The sequence below is a fragment of the Phalacrocorax carbo genome, chromosome Z (genome assembly GCF_963921805.1).
Source record: "Phalacrocorax carbo chromosome Z, bPhaCar2.1, whole genome shotgun sequence".
NCBI classification, from domain to species: Eukaryota; Metazoa; Chordata; class Aves; order Suliformes; family Phalacrocoracidae; genus Phalacrocorax; species Phalacrocorax carbo.
This window is the reverse complement of record NC_087548.1, coordinates 61,744,876-61,758,126: the sequence shown is the minus strand read 5'-3', so window position 1 is coordinate 61,758,126 and position 13,251 is coordinate 61,744,876.

Sequence of the window (13,251 nt, the reverse complement as noted above, 5' to 3'; positions counted from 1 at the left end):
AGGCTGAATTTCAAACATGTGGTGCTCCACTCATATCAGATCTATGTTAATACTGTGAAGGTTTGCACTGTCATTATTGGACATGAAACTAAATCACTGATGAAACTTCATTTATGTATTTGTGACATACTATGTGTGAAATTTAATTATGGAGCTACAAATATCGTAATTTTCCTGCCAGCAAACCCAGGTTACAAACTCAGAGGAAAAAGGCAGGCTAAGGAGGCATGCATCTTTTGCAGAGGAAGGGGTTTTTATGAACAAAAGAGAGATGCAAGAGATGTCCAATCTCCTGCCCCTCTTCTGCCACCCATAAATTTAAACCCAAAGCAGGAAGTTAATCTGGTGTGTTGGTGGAGGTGGGGTCAGTGGTCTTTCTGCCTACCTAGTTGCTGTGGTTCTGTTCTGTGAATGCTCTTGTCCTTTTGTATAGACATGCCTGCATCAGGTATAAGCAGTCCACACTTTCCAGGGTTAATCTCAAAAATAAGTACAGGATAATAAACATTTAAACTTGACTTCTGAAATTTTCATAGAGTTCTAGGAGCAAGACCTTGGGTAGAAACTTGAGAACAATCAAGTTCTGTCCAGAGTTTTGAATAATTAGTTCCCAGTTTGTGGGCATCATTTGAAAGAGTGGCATGTTAGTCCCTTGCCAGTGTAGGCTAGTATTTATTCCTGGACAAACTGCAGCATATATCTTCAAGATATTTAAATAAAAACTATTTGTTTGTCCTGTACTGCTATCTTCATGTCCGCACCTATAGTAGAAAAAGCAGTGTCATCTATAAGAAGCAAACTGTCAGATAGTGTCCTCATTAAGGCATATTTCTCTCATAGTTTGCAGGTAATAGAGCTTCCTTCTTTGCCTAGATGATCCGGTATGGATTCCACATTTGCAGCCATGCTGGACCTGATGCTTATCTGTTATATGTGTAGTGTGAATTAGGTCTTCTGAAACAAAAGTTACTCAAGCCATGTCACATATAAGTCAAAGAAGTTCAGATCAGGGCAAATACAAAAACCTTTCTCTTCCCTTTCCCGTCAGTGATTTTCCCAGCTGGTTACAAAGCCTTGCATTACATTTTATCTTCTGTAACATCTTTCATCTTGCACTCAACTTTCAATATGTCTGGATGACTATGCAAGCTTCCCTTGAATGCTTGTCAGTTAGGAATGCCAAAATCTTCTTCTAATTTCTTTATTTATATTTATGTAGAGGAAGCCCTATGACTTGTATCGAACAAGTTCATCAGACTCTTACCTTATCATCCTTCATGCTGTTTTATATGTAAATCTAAGCCTCCTTAATGATTGATAGAGCTGCTGAATAAAGACAGACTCTTTCATCGGCTATGTATGTGAAGAGATTTAATCAGGTAAGAAAGAACACAGTGGAGGCTGGCAGACTAGTGGTGGTGGCGAGGAGATGTGTTTATGCAAGAAAACAAAGAGGAACGGAGAGATCCTTTGTAAAGTGGCAATAGAGAAGCACAGTAGCAACACGCCCTTTTGCCTCAACTACTATTCATACATTTTGAAGTCAAGGCCATTTTTTTCCTATGTCTGGGGAAAGCAAACATTTAACTGGGGGTAAAAAAAGTGATTGCCTGAAGATAAAATGTTAGAAAATAATGTGATTCAGCCATACCTGCACCATGTTATGTAGGTCCCAGGTATCAACAGGTGATTTTATAGTAATTGCAGGAGGATGCACAGAACAGTTATCCTTGCAATATAGTCATGGCACTTATCTTTTCTGTTGCTTTTTAAGTGATTCAATCTATCCTTTGACTTCTAGTGTGTAGAAGGATACTTGAAGCATTCCCTTTCTTTTTGCAGTGTCAAAGAGCATTCTTTGGTTCACTAAAGAAAATAAAGCTGATCCACAAGCCTCATGAGTCACTAAATCCAAATAAACCAACCCCTTGAGGGCAAGCTTCACAAACCAAAAGTCTCCTAGTAGGACCCACAGATGTTACACGTAGCCCTTCTTCAGTGAAACCATCTTAGCTGCTTCTGCCTCTCTAATCCCTGCTCAAACAAAATCCAGCTGGAGTTCCTCTGCCATTATTAGCAGCTCAAGAAATTTCTCTAGGATAAAATGCTTCCTTGTTTCTAATGCAGAGCTATTTCTTTTTTGTTTTCCCCCGCCCCCCATTACGCAGTTTAAACTCACTCCATCAGGAATGGAAGGCCCAGTGTGGTGGAAAAAGAACCCCCGCTCCTATCCCTATCCCCTCAAAAAAAACCCCATGAAGTGAACTCTAAAATGTACACATAAGAATACAAACTGACTGCCAGTGCTAATATGATGCCAGCTATACAGAAAGTTGAAAAACAGAAAATATTATGAAAACAGACTTGAAGTGTCCCAGTCATGGCCAAGCACTCTTAAAGTTAAAGAGTTGACAACATTTAATACTGTTTATTTCCCTTTCAATAAGAAAAAGACAATTTCATCATTGTTTTAGTATTTGGAAAAAGACATTTGCTTATGGGAAATTATATTAAAAAACTGTAACAGGAAGGCAAAGTTAGCAGTTTCTGAGAAACAGTCCTTTGTATGAAGCAAACTCACAGAGTACGCTGGGGTCCAACCTCAATTCAGCAGTAAATCAGTCATTTTGGAGGAAGGTTAGAAGGAGGTTTAGACATGAAAGCATTAGCAGCTTGGGTGGATATGCAATGAATTGAAGAACTAGGAAACCATACTTTGAAAAACTTAATTTTTTCTAATTCCTGCAATTTACGTTTTGTCCAGCGTCACAACAAACATTAAGGAATCATACGAAGGGAAACAGCTGCCACTCACCTCATTATAAAAGCTACTCAGTGGCTGTGCACCTCCTTTTGCTGGTTTTTGAACAAAAGCCAGCTAAAAATTCAGCAGATCCCTCTGTGTTACATTGCCCAGCAGAGAGAAGCATTCTAAGATATTTGCTTGATTTTCCTGCATAACTATATCCAGATTCAGCAGTGCAGGCATCTTACTACGGGTGTAAAACAAACTCTCCACTGCCAGCACCTCAGCACCTTATCTAGCAGTAAAGGGTTTCAGTTGCTGGTCCATTAACAGAAAAGTTAATGGCCATGGCTATAGTCACAGAGCTAGAATTCAGGGTTCATCCCTACTGCTGTTCCATAAGACAGCTAGTTTACTAGCTAGGCTAGATAGTAATTCTTGCCTTTTCAAACAAAATAAATAAATGCTGACTGTGTTGTGAAAAACAATTACAACCATCAGTTCTGACTGTTCCTGTCCAGTATGGAACATATCTTCTCCATTTCACTCATTTGCCTCATATTTGAGTGGCTACAAGTTGAGAGGACTCTAGCTATAGTGTAGTAATCACTGGGTTTCTTGTGATTTGAGTGCCAGTGAAAACAGTGGGAAACACAAACTGCTTTTACCCAGGACGTGGTACAGAAGAAGAAAAATAGCTATCGTGATTAACTTCAGTGATTTCTGGTTGGATTGCTGCCAGTCCTGTAAATTCTGGAAAACTGCAGCTTTTATGAGCAAGGAAATGGCTGTCATTTGTTGATATTATTTTGTACATCTTTCTGATTAAACATCCAGATATTGCCTTGCCCAATTGCAATCTAATCTCTTTGAGTGCCCTGCCTGATATTGATGACAGACTTCCTACGTGTTAGAAAAAAGGTTCCTATAAAAGATCAAACTCTGCAGAACAAAACCCAGGTATTACAACATCACCCAATTTAAAAGTAAAGGTTAACTATTTAGCAACATATTTTGGTCAAGGACTAGACTGCACCTTTGGTCATCATGAGGACAACCATTTCAAGTGGCAGACCTGATGCTTCTGTTGATGGATTTCACAATGAGATAGCAGTTGTGGGGAAAAGCTTATGCAGAAAATCCAAAGGAGTCAAAATGCCTACTCTTGAGTATTTCAGAAAATAATTCTTCTATTTACCCCCTCTAGACCGAATGTCTATGTCCTTCTTATTTTTACAAGTCCCTTCACTCTTTGGATCCACATGGCCCTAGTCATCACTACCTGATATCCCTCTGACAGAGGCTGACAAGAGATACATAGCAGAAGAGTATCCTTGTCCCAGAAAGTAATGTTTATAAGCTTATCTGCAGATAAAAGCAGAGGAAAGGATTACGAAAACACAATCTTAAACTCACATGGTCTCATCTAAATGTGGTTCTGATTTCAGGCCTGCTTGAGGTTGCCTCCACTTTGTCTCCTCAGACATGCAACTCTCCCCTAACTGCTCAGCTTTTCAGCAGTTCTCGTATAAAAGCCCTGGGGCTCCAGGATAAAACTTCCCTCACTGTGATCATTGTTCTCTATCTCACCTCTGGATTTCTCCACAGCCATTCATTTTTGATTCTTGAAAACTTACAGCAACTGATTTAACTCTCAGGGACAAGAAGATGTTACTGTTAGGTAAAAGGAGGATTTAGAGCACCTCATCTGCTCTCTGATAAGCATCCACATAAAGATTTTTACCCTGTATTTATTACAATTCAAGAGTAATTGCTGTAATTTGAGAGTGTACAGAGATACCTTACACTAAGGTGCTGATGAACTGCAAGGTCTTAGCATTATTCAGCAACCCAGTATCATTAAATGCACTGATAGAGGTGCAGGGCTATATATATATAGCACATAAAACTTCTGCATTTCTCATAAAAATCAATTTTATTGGAAATACCTAACAAATTTTGTCATGACTCAAGATCATGTGAGATTATACATTCATAGCCTATATGCTATATCTTGTAAAACAACAAAAATATCTGAATCCCTCCAAGGCAAAACAGAGCTTAGTATTTCCAAGTCACAGCACTGTAATTTCTTCTCTAGATCATATATATATATATCTATTCAAACAAGTTGCACCAATAAAATTGTGCATGTCCAAGTGCAAGAGATGAGTTCTATTTGCACTTTGTGAAAATCAGCTGTAGTTCTTTGCATATAAATTCTCAGCTAAATTTTAAAAATCCATCCCCCTCATTTAATTACAGTAGTGGGAATTAACAATGATGATCACATTTGCATACTGAACAAATGTACTATTCTATTAATATACCTGCTCCTTCAACTACTGTTTTTTCCAATAAAATTGAAAAAGGATTAAAGGAAGAATTACAAAGCAATGTGGTAGAATTTCTAGCAGAGCTAGGTAGATATCACATATAGAGACTGTATTTCAGAATCTCCACCTTCATGTCCCAGTATGACCTCCATTAGTCAAAAGCATATCAAAAAGCAGAATAGTTTTGTTGCTTATGTGAACAGTTTTTCTTGTTTACTTCTCACTCAGTAGTTTGCTACTATATATACCCTTACCATAGTTTAGACCCTTGATTTATGTAACGTATCTAAAAGCTTGAGTAACATCAGACTTGTACAAAACACTTTGCAAGGACTTACAAATTCCTTTTGCTGCCATTAAAATTTTTAGACACGTGATTGGTGGAATTCTGATTTCCTCAAGTATTATTTCTTATTTCTTTTTCTTTAATCAGATCGCAAATGCAATCAGTGAAATACTGAACATTAAATTCAGTGAAGAACTCTTTGTAAATCAAAATGTTATGATCACAAATTAGTATATTGTCCAAATGGATCTGTCCTTTTTTTTCTTAAATATTCATTGATGTTCAAAATAATAATAATAATTAAAAAATACAGCTGCACTGGGCCAGTCTTCATGGTAAAGCGGAGTTTACCCAGAGGATATAAATGATCCTTCAGCCTTCACAAGAGTAAGTGACAAGATATGTCTGTGTAAAAAATCATGCATAATTTGAATGCTGATCTGTATGTAATTACTGCAGGTGTACAGAAAGCTTTTGTACTTACAAAACAATTCCTCCAGCTTCCACATTGCTCATGTGCAGGAAGGCAATATTAAAATCACTAACCAGTATATGGAAACAAACAAACCAAAATATTAAGCACCCTCCATGCACCTTTTTCCTGCGTGTTTATCAATGCTTCTTGCATTCTGTCTCCTAGATAGAGACTTTTGTTACTTTTTGTTTTTGTGCCTTATTAAGAGTTAAACAATAATTTGTATGATTTAATAATAGGTCAGAAACTAATGTTGGTTTTGTTTATACTGATGCGATGCCAATGAACTCTAAGCATATTAGCAGGTGTAAGTGAAAGAAATATTTGGCCAGCCACCTTGCAGGAAGTTTAAGACTATCACTGGTTCTCTTCCAGTGTCAGCAGTTGTACAACTGATCTGAAAAAGGACGGTTCTTTGCAACACCAGATGAGAAGTACACTGATACTGCTATATTTATCTGCTAACCAGCTGATCTTGCCTTTTTCTACACAAAGTATCCAGAAAATAATCACACAAGACATTTTACTTTCCACTTTCACATTTCTCTAGGAGCTGTAGAAGATGCTGTTATGAAATGTCAACAGTTTTGTAGATAAGCATCTTAACTCATATGGGGAAGGAAATGTGAGCTATCTAAAGTGAGCTGAGGAATAGGAGAGCTCTCTATGTTTTGCTGACTGCATTTGGAAAGAATTGCTTTCAATCTAAAATGAGAGAAAAAAAGAGTCTCTTCGCTCTGCACCATAGTGAAGACAGTGCCTGTGTTTGCTCTTTGTCTGAGACTCGCTCTGCAAGAGACTTCCTAGTTGGTTGGCCAACTCCCACACAACTTGAAATCAGTATTTTTGGGGTCTTGCGGTAAAATGCAAATGACTTATTTCAAGTAATCAAAATACTTGATTTGACTCAATTTTGGTTATCTTTTCCAATATAACTTTTACAAAAGCAGAAGTTAGTTTTGAAGAAAAATGTTTAACGTCAAAAGTACCTACACAAAACATTTGATTGCTTCCAGCATTTTTTTTCATGCCTAATTATTTACCGAGTTTAGCTCAAAGAATACACTGGGTTCCTACCAAGGCTTTTTTTTTCTGTGGAGGAGATGTTTAAAAAGTCCCCAGTTCTATGACAGACAAGCAGCAGCAGCATAGACAACAATAAGAAACTTTGTTCCCAGCAATGTAGAGCTTAAAAGACAGGAAAGTGAAGAACCATCTGTTTTGTACATTTATCTTGGCTATGGCTTTTTACATCATTCAGAGTCGTGCAGCTCAACATGGCAAAACACAACATACTTTTGGATAGCACTTGCAACCATTTTCTTAGAGAATTCTTCCCTGCTGGGATGTCAGTGTTTAGCAGGTCATGAGAAGAGAGACCAAGAACTCCTGCATCAGCCACTGAAGCGTTCAAACAAGTGGAAATAATAAAAAGAAATGTGAGTGTAAGTACTGTGAAGGTTTTCTAGGAGTGGTGACGTTAAGATTTTAAGGGCAACACAGCTAGGTTAGCACCTTGTCATGAGAAGGACTGAATGAAGTGGATGCTGTAGCATCACTATAAACACTACATCCCCAAATTTTATTTTTCTCAGTAGACCTACAGTTATTAAGTAGGAGGCTGATTTAATACTTTGGAAACTACAGGGGTCATCTATATCTTGATCTACTACTTAGCCTTATTCTGCTCCTAAAATTGCACAGTATTTCTGAGCCAAATCTTGAAGTTCTTACAAGCAGATCCAAGATCCAGTGAGAGTGTTTGCTCACAAAAGTCAACTTTTAAATTGCATATTTCTCCTTGTAGCAATCTTCAATAGCCTCACCTGGAACCTGATGCTCTACCAGACGAAAAACAGTTTCCTAGTTAGAAAGGTGCTAATGGTAGATAAAAGCAAGACATAAGTGCAAGATTTGGCCAAGTCATACTTGCCATTTTCAGGCACAGTAATGAAGAGAGTGTGACTGCCGGTATAATTGTTCCTAATATCTTCTGCCTGTATCCTTTATGTATTGTGTGTCTCTTTTTCATCAAAAATGGTTTCTTCAGTACCCAGCCTGCATTTTGACTAAGTGCATGTAAATGACAGGAGTAGGTATTCTAGAAAGTGAACAAAATGAAGTTAGCTTGGAGGCCACAGCAGTCACCCTGTTGCCAGAGGAGGAAGCTAGGCAAATAGAATACTGAAATTTGGGGTAGCCTTGGCTTTACAGCAATTCACTCAGTGTATAGAACGCTTTTCTCAAACCTCCAAACTTATATCTAGGCTTTTTGTGTCTAACCCACCAAAATCAGAATTTTCCTATGAAAGTCACTGTGATGTATGTAAAATGTTTAAAACAAAGCAATGAATCTAGATCTGAAGAATAACAGATCAGTGAGGAAGACATGTAAGATTGTCTTTATTCTAAATATAACTGGACTGTGCCAGAAGCAAGTTAAAGATACAGTTTTAAAAGTCCATGTTGTGTTTATGATTAGCTTCTCTTAAAGAATCTAATCTTCCTGCTGTATTATTTTTAGACTGGTATATCCTCAGCAATTTTGCCAAGAAACATAGTATTTTTGTACAGCAACATGCCAGTTTATACACCTAGAATGACACACTTCTGCAGAATTCTAATATTGTTATTAGATCTTGGTAAAAGCCAGCAATTTCAACCCAAACTTTGTTCTTAATTCAAAACAAAAGCAAAAACAAAAGCAAAAACAACAGAAGAAAACAAACCCCACCGAACAAAACAAGGCCAGCTCTTGATTTAAGACACTTAAGAAAGTGCTTTTTGTCTAGAATTCCACTCAACATGACATATGTATTTTCAAGGATAAAAGTTATACCACTGATACTAGACTAGCGATAGATTTTCTGAGCAAAAACCTTTTATTTTTCTCTAACTGAACCCAAGAATCACTCCCTCACCAAAAATATAAATTTTCTACTGCATTGATTCATCTAGAAGACGACAGTGCCAAAGGCTGCAAATAAGAAGAGAAAAGCAGAATGAAGGTGTGACAGCCACACTAGCAATGCAGAACAGAACAGAGACAAGGAGCACTTCTTAAACACCCTGTCTTTGATGTGTGCCTGTGACAAATTAGAGACAGGCAAGTGGGAGGCTGAATGCCTGGTCCCACTCACGTCAGTGGAATTTGTTGCCATGGACTAACACCAAAATGACATGGGTAGATGGTAACCACACAGACCGTGCACAGTTTCATAAACACAGGTGCACGTGACCAGCTCTTGTAAACAAGCTTATCTGCTTTCAGTTTGGTCAGTGCAGCAGAGGAGACCGTACTCTCATGAAATGACATGAATTGGTTTCAGTTGAATTTGGGTCATGACCCAATCTATTGGACTCTGAGAGTGCACCTGCGCTATCAGATCCACTCCCCTGTAATCACAGGTAATTTTGTCATGATCTGTTCTTCCCAGAAATGCTTCTCCAAAGTCTTTAATGCAGGAACAGGCAATCAGGTGCTTCAATACCTTCTGACTGATTATAGCTGTCTAATTAGCATGTACCACACCAAGAATAGGGCAGGTTCCCCTCTTTTCAGCTCCAGTTCACTTCCACTGTATACTCATCCTGGAAAACAAGCGCTCAGTCTAGATATAGTATCTTTATTTAGCAAGGCATAAAAATTGGCGTCAATTCATGCCACTGGTTTTATTGGAACTTAAGCACATGCATACATCTTGCTGAATAATGTCAAAGGCTAAGTGGATTGTTGAATACAAACTAAGGTCCTGACATCCACTAGCAAAATTTTCAAATTTTAAAGAACAGACTCTCCCATCAACTTCCTACAAAAATGCAGATTGTTTAAAACAGCAGCTGTATGAACTGCAAACTTTTTTATGGACTACAGAAACCCACAACCAGCAGTCTCTACCACATTTTCTTAGATAAAAAAAGTAGACAAAGGATCAGATATGCATATATTTTTAAAAAAGCTTTGAAGCCAAGAAAACAAAAAGGCCCTCTGCCTAAGTCTTCCATACATATTACAGTTTTCTGCCGCAACCATGTTTACATACTGAATTCTTAAAAATGCTGATTTTTAAATGGAAGTACTGTCAATCCCTAAACAGGACAGCAGCAGCAGGAGCTTATACAAATCTCAGTGAAGAAGGACTCCAGGGACTGGCTCTACAACTTATTGTACATTTGCTAGATAGAAGTTCTCCATGACAAGACTTAGTTACTTCATAGTAGGCTAATTCATTAAAATACATCTATGAACAATCAGCCACAGTTCACAAACTTCAAGTACAGGCAAGTTTGAGTTTTCCATGAAAAGAATAACCAACTGACAAATAAAAAGCTGCTTCTTGAGCTGAGTCATTTATATTTATTACTGAAAATAAGAAGTCCTGTGCAACAGTGCCAAATTCAGTATGGCGCATTGAGCACATCAATACAAGACAATTAGTTTTCTCTTGCAGTCTGACATAGCAGTGATGCAATACATTGTGTGGGCCGTGCTGGCTACATTGTAATTTAGAAGGCTACTGGTCTGCAGACGGAATAGGCACAGATCGGAAATAGGCTGAGGAGGCAGGAGGAACAGACCATTGCAAGTGACAGAAAACCACTTCCAGGCCCTGCCCTTGCTGCTGATGCCCTCTGGCTGCCACACCAGGAGGAGCTGCAGCTCAGAAAGGCAAGCGTGGCCCGGCCAGCCCCACCGCCCAGCACCCCTGCAGAGCTGTGGCTGCCCCAGCACAGGTGGTGCTGACACACCTGCCTCTTGGGAAAGAGGAGGGGAAAGAGGCCACCTTGGAGGGGAGCTAATCCTGGCAGTGGGAAGGAGAGCTTTTTCCAGTGGAGGACAAAGAGGCTCTGGATGGACACAGGTGCTGAGACTGCTGTGATGCTCCATGGGGTAGGGGAGAAATGTTCGTCAGGGACCTCATTTGGGAAACAAACCAGACACTACAACAGAACAAATCTAAGCTTCTCAGGCCTCAGTGTCTTCAGGCAACTTCCAGTGGCTGAGAATATGTTCTCCGTGCTGGTCTCCCTCACTTGCTCTTAAACTGCTTACAATATATCCAAGAGTTTTATAACCAGAACGCAAACCAGCAGATGAAAGCAGGATACTGATGAGTACATGTGAGCTACAAAATTATTTTCAAGTGATATTTCATTTTCTCATTAAATGGTAGGTCAAAAATATCTGTTGCCTCCTGGCAATGTAAGGAGAGTACCACCAGTTAGATGTTACCAACATGCTCTTTTTTTCCCCCTTCCTCATCCGGAGCTTCCTGATCAATTTTTCACATATGGTTTATCATTAAAATCTGGCAATCTTCAATGAATTTACATTTCTGCATCTCAAGCCTGCTTAACTCCCTGAAAAACTGTAATACTCACAATCAGCGCTCACATCATTGCTATTACCGATATAGCACACGCTCCTTTTGTAACAATAATATCTAGCATGGAATTTTATTCCCAGCAGGGCTCAAATAATTTACCATGTGAAATTACCAAAAATTGTTTAAGACCATGAGATAGCAGAGCCGCTGAAAATGTTTTCTAGCCTAAAAATGATAAAGGCAGAAAACAGTTAACATAGCTGCAAATCTTTGCTGCCTTGCAGCTGGTGAGCTTCCCTTAGTCTGAAGATCCAAAGATTTTAAATGAGTAATGTTCTCCTCCAGTTTAAAAACAAATCCTGGACAGATTTTAATCTGTGAACACATAACAAGAATCAGCTAACACATTGCAGACAGCATACAGATCATTATTAAAAACTGACTAGGTACACCAACTGGTCATTACCAGCTCAACTGGCTCTTGTGATATTTCATCTTTTCCCTACAGCCCCAGAAGATGCCACTGGACTGTATCTGAATTCAACTTTCAATTTCAGAAAGTAAAAAAAAAAAGAAAAAAAGGTTGTGAGTGACATTGATGGGAGGAAAAAATGGAAAAGTTAGCATCTTGAATGTAAAACTGAAGAAAAAAATTCAACAATTGTTTTATAAACCTCAAGTATTTCATAAATCTCATGACCCTTCACTGGGGAGGTGTGCCCACCTCTCTTCCCTCTGCTACGTCCTATTGAAATGAGTGGCAACCTCCTATTGACTGATGCGTCTTGGGTTCGGTATCCAAGCATGAAGTGGGCTGCTAAAGAGACCATGTTTTCTTGTTCAAGCACTAGAGACTTCCTTCTGATACTATTAAGTCACTGTTTAACACCAGATTCATGAGTGAGTAGTTTTTTTGTATTCACTATTACAGATGATGCCTGACCTCCAGCTCCACTACATCCTACATCAGATTTTCCTTTTCTTTCTCAGACAGTATCTCAGCAATGATGAAGTCATTAGCTTTTGCAAGGTAATTCAATTCCTTCAAATAGCTATAATGTGTAATAAAAGTATCATTCTTAAAGCATGATGATGCTTACAACAGTGGAAGAATGTCTGGACTTTTTTAAGACTAAAAGAAATTTGTTCTGAACAGACATCTCCACTGAAGTGAGTGGCTTTTGACCCTGAGGCTCTCCTGGACTGAATGTACTAAAGGTGTGGAAGCCACACAGTGATTCAGAGCTGTAGGCGAATATACAACAAGAATCTGTCTTAATCATCAGAAGTTCCAGATGTAAAAGGAAATGGGTAGGGTGACAGCAATCTATTACTGTAAGTCCTGGGACCTTGAGAGCAGATGGGGAGGTAGGAGAGCTACCCACCACCTTGTGTGTCAAGAAGGAGAGCAGCTTACAGAAAGTCATTTTAGCAGATGGCTTAGGAACTGCATGTGATTTTTAAAACCTGATTTCTACTGAGCAAAACAAGTTCAGGCTAGTCATACTCGTAGATACCTTCTTTCAACAACACCACATCTACTACCTGCTGCCTGCTACGAGATGGCTACCACATCTGCCTGCCATCTGGGTCTCATCTATGACCCTGATCTCCCTGGCCACATAAAAGACGGTGTCTAAGTCTTGCAGATTCTTTCCAGATAGTATTTTTGGATATGTTCCTTCCTACCTATCCATGTAACCCAAACTATTCATGTGTCAATTAAGTCAAGTTCTGTTCCAGGGCTTCAATGAACTCAATGTAGACTTACCCTGAATGGTGCTGGCAGAAATAATTTCCCTCCCGGGCTGTTGGTTTGTTTATATAACTCCTCTAGTTCAAGTCATCAAATATAAAAATTACTTGTTTATGCCTCTGAGTCCCTTCGGAGCCTATGACGACACTCCTCACACCTCTCACTTACCATGAGGATGACAACTCACCCATTCACTTGATGAGGCTGGCCACCAGCATTACCTTGTTATGTCTGTGTAGAATTTCAATATTCTTTCATGTTCTGCCCACATGCATGGGATGACAGTCTTTTAACTGCCTGCCATCAGAAAATTATTTCACTGTCC